This window comes from Dermacentor albipictus, chromosome 2 (assembly GCF_038994185.2).
Source record: "Dermacentor albipictus isolate Rhodes 1998 colony chromosome 2, USDA_Dalb.pri_finalv2, whole genome shotgun sequence".
Classification (NCBI taxonomy): domain Eukaryota; kingdom Metazoa; phylum Arthropoda; class Arachnida; order Ixodida; family Ixodidae; genus Dermacentor; species Dermacentor albipictus.
Window position 1 is genome coordinate 169,895,720 of NC_091822.1, and position 22,323 is coordinate 169,918,042.

General features: G+C 42.6%; 1 long non-coding RNA gene across 1 annotated transcript; it reads right to left on the minus strand.

Annotated features, from left to right (window-relative positions):
• Positions 1 to 6,956: 6,956 nt before the first annotated feature.
• On the minus strand, positions 6,957 to 20,309 carry LOC139056299 (uncharacterized). Its single transcript, XR_011512261.1, has 4 exons — positions 20,144 to 20,309; positions 18,603 to 18,644; positions 13,304 to 13,508; positions 6,957 to 10,623 (listed from the first exon to the last, which is right to left on the minus strand). It is a non-coding gene; the product is annotated as an uncharacterized lncRNA (long non-coding RNA).
• Positions 20,310 to 22,323: the final 2,014 nt, after the last annotated feature.

Consider the following 22,323-nt stretch of genomic DNA (forward strand, 5'->3'; position numbering starts at 1 on the left):
TTTGGAAAAGGTGATGGCCGTAGAAATGGAAGCGACTTTTCTGCCACTCCTCTTTTTACAGCAAAGTGGGATACCTTTGCCATTCAAGGAAATTTTCGTGTTGTAAGCAAAAGATTTCCCATATGTGGGCCGGTCCCGGAGACAGCAATGCTAGGCTGACTCGACTTTGAGGTGAAGCAGGCGTTAAGCACTCCCCATACGTGGGCCGACCTCGAAGATAGTGAAATGCCGGGCCGACAATGTGATATGCGGACAAGGCAGCATAACCGCCGACCGCTGGCCGCAAATTACACTGACGTTCAAGCACTCGGCAGTGACGACCTGTGAGCGGTCGTTTGTGAGGAGCTGCAGAAGCTCTTTCCAAGGTCGCAGCCTCAAGTTGCCTGAATTGCCGACATCGTCAAAGAAGAGGTTCAGTGGTCGCTTGGAGTTCCGGAGAAAACCCCCCGAAAAAAGATAGAAACACCCGAAAAAGATGAACAAATATATATAAAACCTGTTTAGCTCAAGCAGACTGGGTGAGTATTTGTCGCCGCACCATTTCAAAAGGGATGCCAATACAAATCATCATCATCACCACCACGTACTCGCACAGTCCGCAACGCCTAATTTAAGACAATAGAATCAATGAGCACTGAGAAACCATCTACTGCTGACAGTAATCCGCAGTGTTGCATTTATTCGAAGTTACCTGCAAGCTTCCTCCAGCAGCTAGCAACGTCCATAATCTTTCGTTTATGTAAATTGCGAGTAAATGCCTAAATAAATAAGAATACATCCAGGAAAGCTTTCCACGAGGCGTTCTCAACCTTCAGAACTGTATCAAATCTATTAAATGCTATTGGTTGCAATGCTCATATTGAAAAGGCTGAAACATAAGACATCGGCATCGAGAGATAGTTCCGGCTGCTTCTTATAACATGAGAAAAATAACAATATATCGCAAATAAGAGAACTTCACAAAAACAAACGAGCGACTGGTACGGCGAAAAGAAAAGAAAACTAGACTGCACGGAATAATAAGAACGACGATGACGACGACGACGATGATGATGATGATTATGATAATGATGATGATGATGACCTTCAATGTACAGCGTGAAGATTAAAACACAGTAAGTGCTTAAAACGCAAAATTTCACAAACGGAGAAAAATAGACGCATATGACTGCTTCAGAAGATAAACAAAATGCAACACAAGATCAGCCATTGTCTCACTCAATGTAATTTCCATTCTTTTGCGTGGACCGCAAGAAGGCTAAAGAATGACGAAGCAAATCTGTGCGGAAAGTTTGACTTCAGCAATAGCATCGGGTGCACCGTGCGAAACAGCACATTATCTGTTTCACGGGGACATTTAATAGCCGGCGTGAACACCAGTAGGGGAAATCCGGCGCTGTGGTGCGAGCGAAAATTGAGTTCTCCACGCTAGTATTGCAGCATTGAAAGAGCACACGCATGAAATAAAAATATTCAGAGAGAAACAATCTACGCAACTCGGAAATCACGGAGATGAATGTAGTGCGGTGTATGGAAAGGGGCGACCGAATAGGGCGTTTGTTCCCACAACACAAAGCCAATTGTCGATTGCGGTCGCCTGCGGCTCGATGGTTCTGCGCGTGGCTCCTCTATTTCGTTTCGCTGCCGAAGCGTGCGCTGAATCAAACTGCGGGGAGGCGCAGCGGAAACTACTGACGCATGATCAAGCGCCGGGGGGGTCGCGCACGTCTCGCATGTCCGCCACAACCCTTCGCTCTTCATTATTGATGTCCTTCCGGCCTCTTTGTTTGCCTCTTTCTCCAGTTTCGCTAAATGTGCCAATCTGGTTACAAGCCCCCACCCCTTCCCCAACCTTCTTTGGAACTGAACCCATTGTATACGACAGTTTCAATTATTGTAATGTCTTTGGTTGTTGTTTGTCCAGGCACGCTCACTGAAGAAAACAGATGAAGAGAAATTGATGTATACGGGTAAGCGCCTTCAACGCACTTCGTGTTCAGGGGATGTCGAGTGAAGAAATATAGGACCTCCATCGTGACACCGCATAAAGACATCACATGTCGCGTATACGCGGTGCTTTGAACGCGAAACCTTAGATCGTTATGTTTCAAGGTCGCGTTGTGAGGTGGAGAAAATCACAACGATCATGCTACTTTTCGCGCGTTCATCGTCTTCTTCCGCATTGGTGCCGCTAATCATGCCAGAAAAAGAGGCACAGTTAATATTTCTAGAGTTAAGGAACTCGGGCCCACGACATTTGGTGCTAATTAGCGCGAAGTTAATTAGGACACACCTAAATAAGCTAAGTTTAATTAGGGACTGAAACCCACAACCTATGGTGTTAGCTAGGGCGAAGCTGATTAAAGCACTATTAATTAATGCAGCTTTAATTAAGGTGCTCAAGCCCACAACCATTGGTGTTAACAAGGGCAAGGTTGATTAAGGCGCAATTAGTTAAGGTAGATTTAATTAAGGCACTCGAACCCACGGCAGTTGGTGTTATTAGGGAGAAGTAGAATAAAGCGCAATTAAGATACTTTCAAATAAGGTACTCGAACCCACAAACGTTGGTGGTAATTACGGCGGTGTTGATAAAGGCACAATTATTTAAGGTAGCTTTAATCAAGGTACTGGAACCCACAACCTCTGGTGAGAGAAAAGAAGTAATGAAAGCAGCAATGCACTCGAACGAACCAACTCTCGGGCTTGATTGAATAGTCCGCGGGTAGCACACGCTGCTGTGAACATATGAGACAAGTTTTGCTGCGCTGCCGTACGCGGAGGGCGGAGCTCACAAGCGGATCGCGAGGTCACCTTTCTATTTAGCACTCGCTTCCCAACAGAAAGCCATTTCCTCACTCTCTTCTGGACGCTTTATTTCGTCATTCCCTTAACCGGCTGCCATTGGCCGATAGCTGACTTCAAGCTGCGGTCGACTGCATCGCGTAGATAGTGCGGCCGCCACGAGGTGCCGCCACGAGTGCACTTGCTAAGCGCACTGCGGCTCGCTGAGAACAACTGCGTTTGGCTCATGTTCAGCGCGTCGTAGGTACCAAAGGCGGAAGTCGTGGCGTCTACGTTAACATCCGAAATAAAATTTAAACTGTGCGCCCCGACGACATTTGGAAGGCGAAGCGCTGTAGGCACGCCCCACTGCACCATAGCCTTGGCAGCGCAAGGCATTGAAGAAGGAACGGGAGCACAGCGGAGGTCGTGTTTGATTGTCAATTACACCGCTTCTGCTGAACGAATTGAAGCACTTCTTTTGTGGCAAAGTATTTGAGAAAAAGCGTATTCTCACTTCAAATGCATTTCTACACTTGGATAAAAAGTGGCTCAAGGCCCCTTTAAAGGAAGTCTCTTTAGCGCGCAGGCTTTCACCTTCACCATCTTTGACGTATGCTTAAGTGACTGTGAAATTTTTTGTTTTGTTGCGCCCAGAACGAAACTGCTATGAATTAAATATGTATGGACCGTACGTATCGCATTAACCACACAAGGCTTTAGCTTGTCCCAACACGTCTTACCGCGGGGTTACTCGTGACGTCTACGTAAGCAGCCATCTTTGTGCCGCCATCTGTTCACAGACCTTAAGCAATCGCATAGATATACGATTGCATTGACCTGCCATATTCTCCTTAACGGCTGTTCTAAGGCACGAGTGAGAGCATAAGTATCAGCTTTCACAGATTTTTCTAATGTCATTGGAAGAGAACGCACACGCAGCAGAAAAACGGTGAAGACACGTCGTAGTCGTACGAGCCGTCGCAAGATGTCACTACCGGCATAGCTACTGCCATCCACGGTTCCGATAGCCCGTTAATGGCCCGGCATTTTGTAGACGGTAATACATTTAGGGCAAAGCTAAAACTCTAATAACACGATGTGTATCATGCGGAACCCTGAGATTTTGCCTGCACGTACAGGGGCTCGATAGCAGGTGTGAGCCCTAGTGAATGATAAACCCGAAGCTGCCACCGATGAGGTGTCCCATATGCATCACTATGCGATAGCACCATGCGGCTGTGGTAGAGGGCGCAAGAGGGAAATGAAAAGCTCGCCTATGACCAGCACCGTGTTATTGTTTTTCTTTCTTAACGTGATTGTAAGTATGGTGAATTTAGCTGCCGGTTCGTTTATGATAACATTAGAAGGAAGCTGTTAACCTGCAGAAGCGCCAACATGGTGGTTTCTTGCTCATTGTCTCCTTGCGATGCCAGCATTGGAAGACGTCTCAGTTGACTTGATACCGGAAGCGGATTCTCTGTTTTCTGACGACTTGGAGAAAACGAGTCCCCACGCCAGTGCACCACTCCACCCTTCTCCCTCCGGGGCTTTCACCCTTACAAAAAAAATTGTTGAAAGGTTATTGAAATATCATTGGTCAACGTCAACAAATGACCTTGAAAGATCATTGGCGAATTGTTGAAACATCATTGAGGAAATTGTTGACAAGTGTTGATAATTGGCCCGCGACATTTTGTCGAAACATCATTGTGGCCTCTCAATTTGAAAGATCGTTGGCATATCGTTGAAACTATGGTGTATTTCACTCTTGAAAGCCCATTGAAGCAGTGTTGAAGATGTGTTGTTTGTCAATGATGAAAGCCCATTGAGGTATTGTTGAAATGTGTAGTTTGTCAATGTTGAAAGCCCATTGAAGTATTGTTGAAGCTCAAAATTGAAAGCCCATTGAGGTATTGTTGAAATGTGTTGTTTGTCAATGTTGACAGCCCATTGAAGCATTGTTGCAAATGTGTTGAGCCTCAAAATTGAAAGCCCATTGAGGTATTGTTGAAATGTGTTGTTTGTCAATGTTGACAGCCCATTGAAGCATTGTTGCAGATGTGTTGAGCCTCAAAATTGAAAGCCCATGGAGGTATTGTTGAAATGTGTAGTTCGTCAATATTGAAAGCCCATGGAAGCATTGTTGCAGATCTGTTGAACATCAACACAAATTACGTTGAAAGCCCTTTATGCCCCACTGGGTATTTAGCAGTTTAAACCTGCACTTACCTTAAAATACTGCTGAGCTATGTTGCATATAATTACCTTTGATGTCACGGTGGCATGTCTGCTGTGAAAGGATAAGGATAAAATTTAAATACAGGCATTTTGTACCGCAGACCTCTGTCACCCTAGGCTCAAAAGCATGCTCATAGATTGCCTGTAATAAACCATATTGTAAGACTGCTAGTAGTACTGTTATGCCACTTTTTTCAATTGTCAGAGTGAATGGTCCTCCGAAAAATCAAGTGTGCTGAACTGATGCAGACAAAAACCATTTTTCTAGGTGAACTGTTTATTTGTAACCAAACATGTCTGTAAATGTACAACCCTTTGTAGTTTGAGATCAGAAACTTCTTAAAAACTATCGCACAGTACAAACTTCCTGCAGCTTGACACCATAACAAAATTGAATACTGAAGATGTAGTCAGTGTGGCTCTCAAGTAAAACACATTTCCCAAAAGAAATAAATTTTAAAAAATAAATGCCTAAATAAATAAATGTACAAGCAGACTGACATGACTGTAAATAAGAACACTCAAAAAAGGTACTTGCTTTCTCTATTGGTAGCCAGTGGTACTATAACCATGGCACAATTTGCTTGTGCCCACAGCACTCAACTGAGACCTGATATGCAGGGTGGTTATCTTTAAGTTTCATGGAACTTATTGAAGACTGACTGTTGCAGCTAACATAATTCTAGATACAGAGTGCCAAACATTACTTGCATGAGAAACAAGACACCATAGTCAGCTGATTAACAAAAACTCGGTTCCTAATAAAGTTTTTACGAATTGTAGCCGGTAATTTTACAAGGTGTATGCACTTAGAATGAATTTCCAGAATGACACTAGTAACGAGACACATGCCATCAAACTGGCTGTAGAAATGCACTGCTATGCATCGAAGTACAAAAGTAACCGGAATGCCCTTGTATTTCTCTCCCATTTATGGAAAAATATCGAAACTGGTGTCATCCCGGAAATTAATTTCAAGTGAATGTCTTGCAAACTCACTGGCTACAATTTGCAAACTGAAATATGTGCTGTGATGTTATAAGTGAATTAATAAATTTATGACAATCAGTTTAATGTTTCAAAACCATTTCTTGTGCTAGTAATGTCCACCTCTGAATAATCCAGCTCAAGAACAAGAATTATGCAACCTGGCAGACAACTTAAATATCTGTAAAACTGAAAAAGGATCACTGTACAATCCTTATTTGTTGGTTGAATGGTGTGTGCCAATTTCAGTAAACCTTACATACTTTTGAAACATGGCAATCACAATAAGTGATGCCTATGGGAGCAGTTTATTATGCCGCATTGCTGTTGCATGATCCAGTTGTGTTTTCTGCCATGATAACGTTGCCGCGCAGGTAATTCCATATCAAGCGACTTATTCATATTGACTGCTTCAGATTTTCATATGAAACAAAGACAGCTATTAGTGATGTGCTGGAATACAGCAAAGTTACTCCTTGTGCGAGTTCCATTTCAATTTTATTCGCTGCCACAAAAAATAACGAAAGAATTCAGAAGATATGGTTTTATGCAAACATGAAAGGCACATCATTGCCATTACTGGAGATGTTTTGTTGCATATTAAATTTAAGCCGACTTATACCTATTAATTTTACTCATGTATTTTAGATAGCAATAAACCATTTTTACAAAGTTATGTAAAATGCCGTTCTTACTGAACTCTGGAAATGGCACAGATGCACTTGCAGGTATGCAATTCCATGCCGAATCGACAAGCATTTTTTTCACACCGCACATAAATCTGAAACATTGCCATATGTTTACTAGAGTTCAAAGCTTGTTACCCACTTTTATTTATTTCTGCCAGATATTTTGTAGCATTTTAGGTGACAGTTTAGTTTTCCTGTTCAGCTGAGCTAGAGGCATCAAATGTCCTCTAGCTTTTCATTTTTTTTTTCAAATGCTTCAAATACTTTTTTTTCAAATGCACATTGTATTGATCGAGGCCTTCAAATGGTGTGCGTGGAAATATGGTGAAGTGATGCAACTGCCAAAATAGCCAATTTTTCAAATATTTGCATACTTCAATTGCTTTTGGCACCGGCAAAAATGAGTCAAATTGCAATCCGTTAGTTTTTTTTTCGTAAGAAAAAATTCACAGGACAGAAATTAAATACAGAATGGTAGCCCAAGTGACATAGTATAGCAGAAAAATATATGAAGCTCTGAAGGTTCAGCTGATCGCCTGTAAAAAAAAAAAAATTCTAATCTTTTGCAAGAAGCTTCATGTTCAAGGAAAAAACAGCCTTCGTAGTTGGCGAAAAAATGTTATACATTATTGGATAGCTCTACATGTCTGCTATGCATGTGTGAAGTTAAAAAAGTCATTTTTAAAAGCGAGAAATTCCTTTTTGAAATTTTGTCAGCACCGACTTTTCTCTGATGTGCGCACAGCTTGCTGGTCGGGAATGCAGACGACAAAGCTGGCTTCGTATGCACAGATGACAGATAAGCGGTGTTAGGGTCTGCATTTTATTGCTAAGGGACACATGCTCTAATGCAACGAGGCTTGTGTTTGGTGTGGGCCAGGTAAACCATACAGCCATTGCACATAAAATATCAATACGAGGTCTGTTAGAAGAGTATCCGACCTTTGGCTGAAGAAAAAAAACTGGCATAACTGAAGTGTTGGAAACCTAATCACCCTCAAAGTAGTCTCCTTGGGAATCCAGCCACTTCTCCCAGCGGTGCTGCCGTTGTTAGAAGCATTCCGAGAAGGCTTCTTTCCAAATGGACTTTAGCTCAGCTGTCGTTGCAGCCATAATGTCTTCTCTTGTCTGAAATCATGCTTGTTTCAATGGCCCCTTGATTTTGGGAAACGGCCAGAAGTTGCAGGCCGCCATATCAGGAGAGCAAGGAGCCTGTCGAACTACAGGAGTCTGGTTTTTCGCCAAAAAAGTCTGAATCAAGTGCGAGAAAAATATTGTCTTGAAAGATGTGCCAATTTCCTGTTGACAACTTCGGTATCTTGCTCCATACAGCATCACATAGGCCATGGAGGACATCCCTGTAGTAGTCTTTAGTGATTGTTTGACCCTGTGGTGTGTATCCGTGGTGTACCACACTGCGGGAGTCAAAGAAAGCAGTCAGCAACACTTTGACGTTGCTGCACACTTAGCAGTCTTTGGTTGGTGACGTGGAATGCTTCCACTGTAACGACTGGGATTTGGTTTCCAGGTCGTAAACATACACCCAAGACTTGTCACAAGTGATTATGGTGTTCATGAAGTTGGGGTCACTGTTTGTGGAATCCAGCATGTCTGCGAGACTTCAACACAAAGTTGCTTTTGCTCCACCATGAGCAGCTTGTGAACGAATTTTGGCGCAACTCTCTTCATGGCCAAATCTTCGGTGATAATGGAATGTGGATAAAATGTGCTGATGCCCACCTCTTCCGCAATTTCTTGGATAGTTACACGACGGTCCCGCATCACCACGGGGTTCACTTCGGCAATGACCTGGTCATTTCGGCATGTTGATGGCCGACTGAAGCGTGGCTCGCTCTCCACCGATGTGTGGCCGTCTTTAAACTGGTTGTACCACTCCATAATCTGTGTGCTGCTCATAGCACAGTCACCGAAAGCACTCTGAATCTTCCAGATGGTTTCCACTTGGCTGTCGCCCAGTTTCTGTCAAAATTTGATGCAGTAGCACTGCTCCAGTCGCTCTGCCATTTTCCTTGCGATAAAAAACCGACGAGAGCACCGTACTACCTCATTCAAACGCTGCGTCCCAGCAATTCACGCTATTGGCAGGTGGGAAAAAATTCATGCATGCGCACAAAGGTTCAAGGGCGGCTGATGAAAACGCGCTTGTTTCATATTCATCAGGTGTTCGCAAAAAAAGGTCGAATACTTTTCTAACAGACCTCGTACGTAATAAATATGTGAGGGAATCCTGCAGTGCTAAAAGATATGTTTCATGCAGTTTAGAAAAAGAAATATCAGCTATTATGTAGACAGTAAATCTATAAAGAGCACTGATATTGTTCATACAAAGCATCCTAAAGGGCATGTCGCATTGCAATGCAACATAGAGGGAGCAGGACACTTTGTGCCCTGCTCCCTGAAGCCCAATGATGATGCAAGTAGAAAACACCTTCATAATTAAGACTGAAAACCTACATGAGTATGAACAAATTCTTGTGGTGTTGTTTGCTACCACTGTTTCAGAGCTGGAACATGCTCATCTATAAAAGTCATATGTGCCATGTTCAGTCTGATGTGGTCAGACACCATTGGCGACCACTTTTTGCGTTCATGTTAAAAAGATACGAGCTGAGACTGCAGCAGCAGCGCTTGACGTCACCTGCCTTCGTAATGATAAAAAAGGCAAGTCAGTTTGTTGAGTAGTTCTTGTGGCTAATATATTAACAACCTTTCCTTGCTAGATGACATGGCTTCATATATTTATGCTATATTTATGCTGTATGTGTGATCCACAAAGGAACATTATAAAAAATACCTTATCGCACTTAAAGAATAATCACTTTTTGTTTCATGTCACATGCATAGCAGACATGTACGGCTGTGTAATGATGGGTGACATACTTTTGTGCCAACCACCAAAGCTAATTTTTTACCTTCAACACGAAGCTTGCAAAAAATTTCAACGTTAGTTTTTTTAGCTGATCAACTGAACCTCCAAGGCTTGAAATATTTTGCTGCTATCCCAAGTCAAGCAGTCTGATTTTATATCATTTTGTGCCTTCTGTATTTCCCTACGTTAGAAGAAAATTCAAACTGCAAATTTTGGCAGTCACACCACTTCAGTCTCTTGACATGAACACCACCTGAATATCTGGACCATACAATTTCCCTTTCAGAAGAAACGTGTATCAGTGGCTTCTAGCTTAGCTGGGCAAGAACAATAAATTTTTGCCAAAATTCAAAAAAATTTTTGCGAAGGAAAATAAATGGGGAGCAAGAGTTCGGAGCTTCAACTATATCTGTGATGGCCAAAAAAACGCTGGTTGGTTGCCCTGGAATTACTTAAGAGTATGTATGAAAGCAAATTTTCTCAAAAATTTTCTCGTTGTACCTACTCAAAATCAAGCAAACTTCAAATGGTTTGCCATAATGGAACAGTTCTTGAGAAAATTGTTGGGTGGTTTGGCATGAAATGACTTAAGCTACTTAAAAAATATATTAATAAGGAAACACTATCCTTACTGGAACCATATCAAAAACTAACATAAAAATGTAGTGAACTATAACAAAGCACAGCACTTGTATTCTGGATTGAGCAATCCAATGTGGGCTTCTCAGGAGACTAGCATAATTAACATAAATAAAATTAACATAAAAATGTCAAGGCATAGGAAGGCACAACATTTGTATGCTCATTTGAGAAATCCAAATTGGGCCCTTCAGGAGACTAACATAAAACATAAAAATGTCGAGAGTTACAAAAGCACGACACTTGTGTTTTGGTTTGAGCTGTCCAACTTGGGCTCTTCAGAGGTGAAGGGGCAGGGGCAGTTGCTTCAGGGGCAGGGTCCCATGCGAGAAGCGAGGCCAGAGTTCTTTACATAGGGCATGTTGGTACCAGGAAATTTGCGACACGTGAAGCCTGCAAAAACAAGCCAGAATAAGTTTTAAAAAGCAACTTCCACATGCAAAAGAATGGCATGCAATATGCACTTGTTACAATGAAATTGATTTATGTATTTGCGTTGCTTTATTCCAATTTCCCATAGGTACAGCTTTACAGCATGACCATTTAAATTTATTTAGTGTGGCACAGGACTCCACTAGGTGTCAAATGCAGGAAAGGGCAAAGAGGAACAAAACACTGTAGCAATATAACTTTATGAATATCTTCAATGTCAAAGATGTGAACTTTGCTTGCTGATAAACAAAATGGTGAAAAAATTCATGTCGTTCATAAATAAACCTGAACTGACAACTAAAATTATTTCTTGTAAGTTTCATAATTAAAATGTGCAGCACTTCACTGTGCTTTTCCATGCTCCAAATACAATAGTGTCATGTCACTATAATTGAGTGTAGCTTCATTTGATGTTAGGTTTCCTGAGTTCACATGCAATCGGAACGTACTTCTCGCCTTACAATGACTTAGGACTTTCCACATTAAAGAAGACACTGCTTACAGCGAAGTATGTTTTCTTCCTCAACGACTGAATTACTGTTATAATGAGGATTCCGTGTAGTTGTGCGCCAAACTGCTTAGCATGACACATGCAGAATGTGACAGATACGAAGAAATGCTGTCTTTTAAGAGCCATATGCCATAGGACTGACTTCTTTAACCTTTTTAGGGTTCACTGCCATACATCTGTCACTGTGATGGAACGTTCTGAAAAAATTTGCCTTTTCAGAACAAAGTGTTGCCTAGCCTCCCACTGGAGGTGCTGCAACCTTCTGAGACTTCTAGAAAATATTCTTATAGTGCTGTCGCTCCTTGGGTTTCTCCCAAACTGATTTTTCACTTAGCTCCTTGGTGTCTGTCATTGCACTAATTTGGGAGTGCTGCCACAAGTTTCCGTAAGTTTCATTACAGAAAAAATTATGCTGCTTTATCCTGCATAAAACAATAAAACATGTAAAACTGCAAATACTGAAATGGTATTGCCACTTTATTGTTATTTTAAAAAATTATTTACCAGTTTATTTTCTCGGAAAGTCGCCCTGAAGAACTTAAATCTGCAATAACAATATTAAGGATGCGCGAAAAGTGATTTTTGAGACTGAACCGAATAATGCCAGAAGCAAATCAAATATTGGATAGCTTCTGAATAATGAACAGCTGATATCACAATTAATGTAAGATGAGGTTCACATACTAGTATTCTTAAAGTTAGCAAGTTTCTGTCATTGTTATGTTATGAAGAGCTGTTTATTAAAGGCACAAATGGAGCAGCAAAAAGTTTCTTCACATGCACAGGACTCTTCAGTAAGCACGAATGATTGCTGTACAGCCTCTAAAGTACAGCTACTTTAGTAACGTAGCCTGGTCTGCTATTCTTACAAGTTCTTACGTTTTACGTCTATACTATGTTATTGGAGGTGAAAATTTACCGTACTTTGGCTCAAATCTCATGTTTTATTGGTGTTTCGAAATATTAGAATAATACTCACATTTACAAATAGTGACCATTCAAAGACTAAATTGAATAGGACACTATTCAAGTCGAAAGTTTTGAGTATGTGCACACTACAAAAGATATATAACTCCTAAATTAGAGGCATATTTCTCCCCAAAATGTGATCGTCAACGGGCTAAACAAGAGCGACAGAAAAGCCCATTCATCTTTTTGATAAATTTAAGCCCATAATCTACTTGGCAATGGTTCATAACCATGTTAACAGGTAGGTGAAGTAAGGAAGCAGGAAACAATTCTAACAATTTCAGAATGGGAGTAGTGGACATGTCCGATGGTCTGTAAGAAGCTTTATACATTAGGCCCCAAGAGCCTATTCTCCATTTATTGAAGTATATGAGGAAAAGCCACATAAATATTTTTTTCTTATCTTAGAATACAAAGTGATACAGTGCATGTTAATAAATACGAGTCATAGGTTAGGTGCTTAGAATAAGTAAGCATCCACTAAACATAGTACTGTTGACTGTGAAGCTGGCAACTCAGTCCCTGTTGTTTCTTTGATTGAAACTACCAAAAGAAAATTGCCACAACACTCAGGTTCCCTCCCCTGAAAGGTTGCTGTCTCGGATCACATGGACCTGCTTCAAGATAGGAGCAACTTTGATTTGATGTGGTCTGTTAAAATTGGTGAAACTACTGTTTCACATCTCAGAACATGGAGAGCTGTTTTGTTTTGATTTCTGCAATTTGGTGAATGTGCTCCTGCTCGAGCTGAGCAGTAACCACACTTGAGCATAGCTTCTCCGCAATTCGTGTATTAACACTTTCAGGCTACTTAACCATGTCCTCCATGCCAACAGATTTGGAGCGTGCTTCACAGACAACTATTCCTTGCAATGACAGCCAAGTAGCACTGCTAATGCACAAATGCAGCTCATTTTATTTGGTGGAGATGCTAAAAACTTTCGGCAGTGAAGGCAGCTTTTAAATTTGGAAGCATTTGAGTATGGCGGCATTAGGCACTCAAGATCATATGAACAGTCATTCCAAATGGTAGGCTATTGTAGCACACAACTGCACACACAGGCTACATGAAAGTCGTTTGTTATGCCAATGGCAAGTTCATAAATTTAGAAAAGAAATGTGAATGTAAAAATGCAACCGGAAAGGGTATATGGTGCTTGCCTATAACAGCACTGACCCTGATGGGGTCAAGAGCCTCTGTTGCCCCTTGGTGTTATTTCCAAAGCCCAAATGGCCCATGAGCTCCTCCTCTGTGAACACATGGTGAAGCAAGGCCCTTGCAAACTTTCCTGGTCCACCATGGCAGGCCATGGTAAGCTGGGCCAGGATAACCTTCTCAATGTGCACTCTTACAGCGTATGTGAACCTGCATGTTTAAGTAAATGTTAGCAAAACAGTTTTAAGCCTTTCAAGTACATTCACACAACAGCCCTACTGCAAATCAATTACAAAAGTACCTGTTGCAAATCTGAAATGCTAAACTTGACTTCTTACAAGCTTCTGATGCTGTCTGGATGCCCCATGTTTCAGAAAAACAATCCAGCACAAACAAGAAAAATAAACCAACGTATCCAAACATCTAGTACTTGAAAAAGGGGAGCACCAGCGAAACACAAATGACACGCACACAAGGAAACGGCATTAGACATGGACGGACATTGGGACGGACCAGCGTTCGTCCCTGTCTAACGCCTTTTCCATGTGTGCGCGTCCTTTGTTTTGCTGGTACCCCCCTTTTTCAAGTTCATCATGCACCAACTGGCCCAAGAGCTTGCGCTAATGCACATCTAGTACTATTTATTGTGATTACCATTCTTGGGATACTTCATATTTTCAGGTGTTTGTCTCGATTGTCCCATCCATTTGTGTGAATATGTAGCCATGGTCTAATGGGGAGATTGGGCTGCTATGTTGAGGGAAGAGTTCAATACCAACCGTTGGAACAGCTTGGGTGACTGGGTATGTGACCCTGGGCATATGCCACTTTTCAATGAATCTCTTTCACGCTATCTTGAGCAGATGCTGCTGCTTGTGTTGGCAAGCAGCATTAGGAGCTCGAAGTGGGACATGATTGTCGATCATTACTAAGATTACCACTACACATCACGTTCGCTTGCTGTGCTCCAGAAGTAATGCGAGATTCCACTCCACTGTATGAAATGTACATAAGCCGCAAGGACACTAAATTAAATTAATTAAATTAAACCTCAATTAAATTAATCTACTCGCAAAGCACAGGCTGCACAAGATCACGGAGTGAACTCAGAAGTTTGTGGACAGTCAGTTGATGTCCATGTCAAGGACCTCTAGGGAGACTCGGTCATTTCCTCGATGTGCATCATCGTGCCGTCACACATTGTATTACAATTCTGTCTCGTACCACTAATAGTCATCACGTATCACAGAATTCAAAATATAAATAGACACTTATATCTACTGTTTATTTAATCTTTACGGAAAATACTTTGAGCATGAGTTTTTGCAGAGATCATGAATTCTACCGCTTAAAGGAGCACTAAAGTAAAATTAAATTAATTAAATTTTGGCGTTTTAAGTGCCAAAACGACAATCTGATGTTTAAGCTTGTTTCACATGCAAGCGATCCAGCGAATGGAGCGAACAGCGACGCGGCGCTGCAAAGCTTATCGCAAAGTTTCGTTTCATATGCATTGCCGCCGCGCATTTTCCGCTGCTGCGAATAGCAATGTTGCTGGCATAAAACACAGGACTTTCAGCCAGTTTCGGTAGTTTGCGACTACCAACATAAACATAGCTTTGTCTCTGCCTCTCAAATTTTTATTTTATAAATACATATCCTGCGCTTAGCAATTTAACAATTCGTTGAAAAGCTCTCTTGGCATGTTGCCTGTACCACGTGTACCAAGTAAATAAACATCATCCTATGCGCAGGCTTTCCAGCACTAATCCTCCGCTGGTCATGTGTCGAGGTGGGTCGTTCGGAAGCAGTGCTGCCGCTCTGCCGCTGCGATGAAATTCCAACTTGCCCGAACCTTGCCGCTCCCACCGTTGAAACTGATTTCTGTGGCGCGGCGGCAGGATTTGCAAGCATTTTCGCTTGCATGTGAAACAGGCTTTAAGCACGCCATAGTGGGGAACTCTGGATTAATTTTTACCAAATCAGGCTGCAAGGTACATGGGCAGTTTTGTATTTCACCTCCATCAAAATGCGGTTGTTTGATCATGTGACCTCGTGCTTAGCGGCGCCAGAGTCCTTCCATGTTTTTCTGGTCACGAAACTCCGCCGTCACGCTATGGGAGAGGTTCATATGCTGCCCAAAGGTGCCGCGACGCGGCGCCACCGTGCCACAGAGGGCATCGTTCGCGTACCGAAACTAGAATTACTGTGGTAGCATATACAGTAACTCTAACCAAAACGCGTGCGCAGCGCTAGGCGAGCTGAGTGAACAAGTGCATTCTGTGCATGTGCTGCGCTATTTTTCGAGTGCTGGGATCTTTAGCTGAAGTGGCGGGGTGGGACAACGATGCCGAACACGTGTTGCAAGTAACAGCTGAAGAAGTAGAATGGTGGTATCTCTAACAAGCCATTTTAAAGAATTGCTGTATTTGTGATGTGGCTACTTGTGTTCGTTCGAGAGTTGTTTAGCCATGTGTTATGAAATGCTTATGCTTTACACTTTCTTGTTTACAGAAACAATCGATGATACATTCCGTATTTATTGCCATTCGTTTGCTGGTGTTTGTTTCCTGCCCCCCAGTGCATATCTATCACGTTTGATGTTATTTCTTTATGCTTAATGTATCAGTGTCATGCTTTTAACAAACTTCCTGCATTGTGAATGGTGGACCATTCGTGACCGGACGCCTCTGTGCTGTGTGTATTTCGCTCCGCTTATTTTACATGATGAATAAATGATCGTGCTTGTATGTTGTTTTTGCACCAACACGTTTTATTTCTTTTCTTAATCGAATTATAGTGTTCTTCTCATTTTTCGACTATGGTAAGAATATCAGGACCGGTGATTGCAGCATTTTAACATATTGTAAATAGTTGCGCATTAAGAACCAAAATACCTAGTCTCGTAGTTTCTGCGTCGGAACCACGAGCAGCTTGATTAAGTGCTGGGCTTACTGACGCTTCTAAACGACTGCTGTTGCTAAGGCAATTGCCTAATTACAATACAGCTAGTTTCAACTATGCAGGTCCTAACACTTCACGTTCGCCTTCATCCGTTGGTAAAAGCCGCACCTAAGACATTTAGTAGCGAAGTTTGTCTTGCATTAATCCTAGCTAAATCTCATTCAGAAATGGCATCGCTTTGCAGAGAAATCTTAAGCGCACGGAGCAGCTCAATTTCTTTTTCTTTGTCATTAAGTATTCTACAGTAGCAGCCCTTTGCAATAACAATTTCATTCTTTGGATCTCCTTATAATAAGATACTGCCCACAGTCAGAGTCCTTCTCTGCCACAGTTTAACAGAAAGTGAACAGCTGTGCTCGGCGAACAATCTGGCGCTATGCGCAGCGGAGAGTTGGCGCTTACTTACGGGTAAGCGGGGGTGCAACAGCCCATATGTCTGCATCTGGTGATAAGTGGGACCACTGGCGCTTTGTTTCCAATGCGCGGTGTTTCATTTCAGGCAAATATTAAAAAGCGGAGCCCACCGAAGTGTTGAGGCGAACGGCGATGATGAAGAAATCTGGACCGAGACCACCCGGCCGTGTACAGCGGACGCATTTCGACGGGGGCGAAATGCAAAACACCCGTTTATTTAAATTTAGGTGCATCTTAAAGGATCCCAGGAGGTCAGAATTAATCCTGAGTCCCCCACTACGGTCTGCCTCATAATCGTGTAGTGGTTTTGGCTCTTAAAATGCCAGATTTCTTTTTTTTTTTTTTTGGTCTTAGACCGCCGCAAGCTCCATGTTATGAGCGGCTTCTTTTTCTTCCCGAGCGCTCATGTCATGGCAGAAGACGCGCTCAGGCAGTATTTAAGCATATTCAATGTTAAAAATAGTTGCGTGAAACTAAAGCGACGGTTGATGAAGTTGAGAAAGCTAGAATACCGAGGCTGCCCCGCACACAACCACAGCGGTAGCGGCGTTCGCATGCCCTCTCATGCACGGTTGCGCCTCTAGCGGCGGGCGCTGGCTCTATATGAAACTGAGGCGGCAGTTTCGTGACCAGAAAAAAAAATGGAAGGACTCTGGCGGCGCTGTGCCAACACCCCTAAGCAACTATGGCAAGAAAGCACTAAAGAGAAAAATTATTTTAGATGTATCTGTAAATGACCTTCCTACAATTCAAGAGATTCACTCGTACCATGACAAGAGGGTGAGTAAATTGTAAAAGCAGCAAGAGGAAAGATTGGTGGCAGTGCTGCCTTGAAGTTACCACACCCGCTTGCTGTGACGTCATGGATTTTGATGTTTGTTCAGGTGCAGCAATTTTTTTTTACAAATAAAGATGTTCTTCATTGTATTCCAAAAACTTAAAATAAGAACCGTCAGGAACTTTTACTGAAACAATACAACCCAAGTTTGTAAAAATACTTGAAATCCACGATGTGACAATGAGATGTCAGCACGAAGATTTTGGGGCGATACTCAGAAAATTGAACGCTGAGCTTTATTTTCTCTAATAATCAAGCAATTACCAAGAAATTTACAGAAGTAGATATTTAAAACGATGCTTTATTTTAAATTCATTTAAGGTGTCATTAGTGTCCCCTTAATACAAAACAAGGAATGCACTTAGCTGCATAATAGGTTAACATGCATCACTGGTTCTCATTAAGGTAGGATTATCAGTATAGCAATGGGCATGCACTGGCTACTCCAGAGGGGAGCCCTGCCACTTCCCCTCAACCTCCCAATTTCCAATTTTTTTTTTTATGAGCAGTGATGCAATTTCTGTATCCTAACGAGGCATAATGCCAAGGAGATTCATGCCATGCTGGCTACAGTATGTGGTGACCGGCACTTCACACCGTCCAGCTCGGCATCAATCTTTCTGGAATTTGGCCCTTGAAATGCAGAAAGCTTTGATCACTGCTCGTTCTTCAGCCAACTTTCTCAAAGGGTGCTGCTGCTCTGGTTTGATACCTCTAGCAGTGCACTGCTGCATGACATAGGTAAAACTAGGAAGATGTGCACTCACGTAGACCACTAATGTCCACACTGTTTCTGAACACCCCTCCCATATCAGGCATATACCCTGAAGAAGGCACAATCTATCATTAATATGTTCACAAGTGACACTGAAATTCACTCCCAGTCCCGGTGCAGTTGCAGTCTTTCAGCTGAGTGCTTAAAGGCACCATGTCTCCTAATGAAGGCACTCGGCACCAATTGATCACTGGAGCAAATGCCTTGCAGTTGCATCAGCAATGTTGTTTTTTCTGCTTCCTGCAATACATTTTCACGGCATCACTGTATTTGATCATGGTGACGTTACAGAATGGATGGCCAAAGAATTCACCTTTAGCATTCCAGCTTGGGTGTCTCTCAGCTCATTTTGAATCTGAAAAAAGATGTCAGTATTAAAATGTGAAGCCACAATGCAGCAAAATCAACAATCAAAAGAGCTACATGGACCATTAGGCTGACATAAATAGACGGATACAAATGACTAGTCATTGAATACACTAAAGTGTGGCCGCTCTTGCCAATGGCAGTGTGAGCTTGTCAAATAATTTATTTCACATTCCTCTATTATTTTAAAAATTATTTCCATGCATCTACTGAACTGTTATGGCCACATATTAAAGGATGCTCCTTCATATAAAACCACAGTGTTGCATTCTTTTACTTCCCGTCTACCTGATGCTACTGAAGTTTTGCTTACTCTCAAAGAAAGAATTTCACAGAACTGCGCTTTCGACAATGCATTATTCCAAGCTTGTGGCAAAGCGTTGTCATTTAGTTCACAACTATGCGCTCCCCTTTCAATCTGTTCACTATTTAGTGCTCGGATTCAAAGCAAAAATAGCTTTTCGACATAACTAGCTACTTCTATGGTCACAAGAAACAATGCTAATTATTGATGTTTATGTTGCCGATAACGTATACATGCCGCCTCGAAACCCAGTGGGACGACAAAGCAGATATGCCAGGCATCTCGTTCCTCTACTGATTTTAAAATTTTGTTAAATCAATCACTTACTGAAGTGCGAAAAGCTGCAATTTCACGAAATTACGTTATTTTGAATGTTGTAGGACCTGGAGTGACATGAAATCTGCCTTTCCGTGAATGCTAAGAGCGCCTACGCGAAGCCGTTTGGGGCGAAGCACTCGATGGCGTCGAACGAAGATGAAAAAAGAAAGCTGAATGCGCGCGAACTGGTGGAAAACAAAACACACGCGGTTAGCAAGGCGTATAACTCGATGATTTCGCAGCACTCTGTGGCGTCCCCCTCTATTGTATCTCACGTATCGCATAGAATCACATGTACACCCTTCAAATTCTTTATTATTATTGCGCGACAGCCTCCTCTGTGTTTTCCGATCGCGCGAACATCGGCCGCACGGCGTGTCAGATAGCAGCCTAGTCACTCGTTCCTGAAGGGAATTCAGCGCAACAGAATACACTTTCGCCGATCCCACCGCCCCACGCCGCTACAAGCTCGCTCCCACGTCTTGTACTAGCGTGGCGCAAACGAAATATCTTCCGATTACAGTACAGATCGGATGGTTTCACGTCGCATTGTTTTGCGCTCATTAATAAGGCTAACTCAATCGGTGCTCGAATACCGTATCAGAAATCATGGCGTACAACATGCCCTGTTTTAGCTGATAGCTGCCTTACGTCACCACAAGCGGAGTGTAAAGTTAAACCAGGACAAAGCTCCATGTTATATACCACGAATCTAGTGCGGTACAACCAATTCTGGCAACGGAAGGATAGTGCTAGGAATGAAAACTAGAAAAGAGGCGCACGGAAAACACGCACAGGCGCTGAAATTCCTCTTCGTCCGCGCCGCAGGCGCGGGCGAACAAGGGGAATTCGAAACACTAACTCACCTTTGATGTCGCTGAGTCGGAGGCGATCATGGCGATCTTCGAGGCAACAAGCCCATAAAAAGCGAGCAACACGCAGGAACATTCCAAAGATGTCACAGCGAAGCACACAAAGAACGCAGAAAACGCAGGAAGTTTTCACACAACCGGCATGCACGATCACGCCGGAATGCTACTACAAGCCTCAACAGCGCAAACGCGCAATCATACATGTACACTCATACAAATACACGCTTATATTATCATAAATTGTACCATTTGATAACAAATTCTGTGATGTCATGTTATTACAGAACAATTGTAGCGCTTTGGAAGTGTATAAAAGTTTTTTGCTTCACTTCTTTGATGAACTACTTTCTTTGGCGCAGTAACGCAGTGCACCGGCCGGAGCTAATGGCATGCGCGGGAAAAGGCGCCAAATTCAAACGTCGCAAACCCCGTGCTAATGTTTCCGCGCACAGTTTTCGTCGTTTGTATTTAAAAAAAAAAGTAATGCGTGCCGCAACCATGCGAACTGAACTATTGACCACAAAAGTACAGAAACGTCGCTGTTTGTGCTTCTTATTTCGACGTCATGGCAAACTGCAGGCGGTCTGTCGTCCCATTCTTTAAACATTTGTGCGTGTGCTTCTGCGCTGTGCGAGTTGTCACCGAGAACGTATAGCAGCGCAGGTTGTGCTTGGTGGCCGAGCAGATTCCTAACACATTCGCCAGCACCCCGTCTAGGTCACAGAGAAGAATTTGGCCTCCATGTGAAATATGAGCACCATGTTGTACATATCCGCCAAGCTTTTCGTTTCGTTCTGTAGCGCGCTAACGGGTAACATCTAAGCTAAATTACTCTGTAAAAACGATGTTCACTCCTTTCTCCGCCGCACCCGCCGTGGTGGCATAGCGGCTGAGGTGTTGCGCTACTAACCCGAGTGCTTGGAATCTAATGCCGGCGGCGGCGGCTGCATTTCGATGGGGCTGAAATGCAAAAACGCCCGCGTACTGTGCGTTTAACCTGCACCAAATTTGGTGCAGGTTAAAGGACCCCAGATGGTCAAAATAAATATGGAGTTTCTTACTACGGTGCGGCTCATAATCAAAGCGTGGTTTTGGCCCGTCAAACCCCAGACTTGAATTTTGTTAACGTTCCCCGCCACCTTGACCATATTTAACATGGAGGCATGCAATGCCGTTTCCTAACACTCAGCCAGGGCACTGGCCCCTTATAATGGACGCCGATAGAAATGCAGGATGCGTCCAATCATCGGTTGTTTATCACTGCTTGTAGCGACGTTTGTCTTCTCAAACTATATATATATATATATACATAGTTAGCAGAAACACCCTGCACATATATATATATATATATATATATATATATATATATATATATATATATATATATATATATATATATATATATGTGCAGGGTGTTTCTGCTAACTTTAGGCCGAGTGTAAACTCTATGCCCTCTATGACGACGCGACTAAATGCATGTTGCTCCCTTTGGTATGTAGCGTGTCGCGCTATTTCTATATATTGCTTAATTGGCTAATTAGTCAAGGATAATTAACCAACTTCTGAAGCAAGGAAGTTGCGAAGAAATTCCAATTAGAAAGTTGCAGAGCAGTTGGCAACACGTCCGAATAAACAGTTTCTGTCTTTTTATCTGTTAAGTATTAGTGTTTTCCAGCTTACTGCGGATGCTCGCAAAATACAAAAAGCACCACGTGACATGCCCGCCTGCGAGTCGTGATTGCACGGCTCCTAAGCCTTCTGCGCACAAACGAAAACATACCATTTAACCGGTGTGAACACGCGTCTGCTTATCGCCATTATGAACCGCAGCGAGGGAAGCACGTCGCTGGCGTCAATACCACAGCCAACGCCTTCGTCACTGCCCTGTCGCCTTTTAAGCGGCAACACACCCTGCTCGATGGTATGCTCGTTTGGGAGCGCTGCACGCACGGCGCGCAAGCGGGTATGTCAGGTGATATTTTTTGTATTTCTCGGGCATCCGCAGTAAGCTGAAAAACACTAACACTTAATAGATAGAAAGTTAGAAATTGCCTAATCGGACGTTTTGCAAAGTGCTCTAGAACTTTCTAATTGGAATTTTTCGCCTAACTTTGTTCATTCAGAATGGCTAATTTTCTTGACTAGTTAGCTACTTAGGAAAAATACAAGAATAG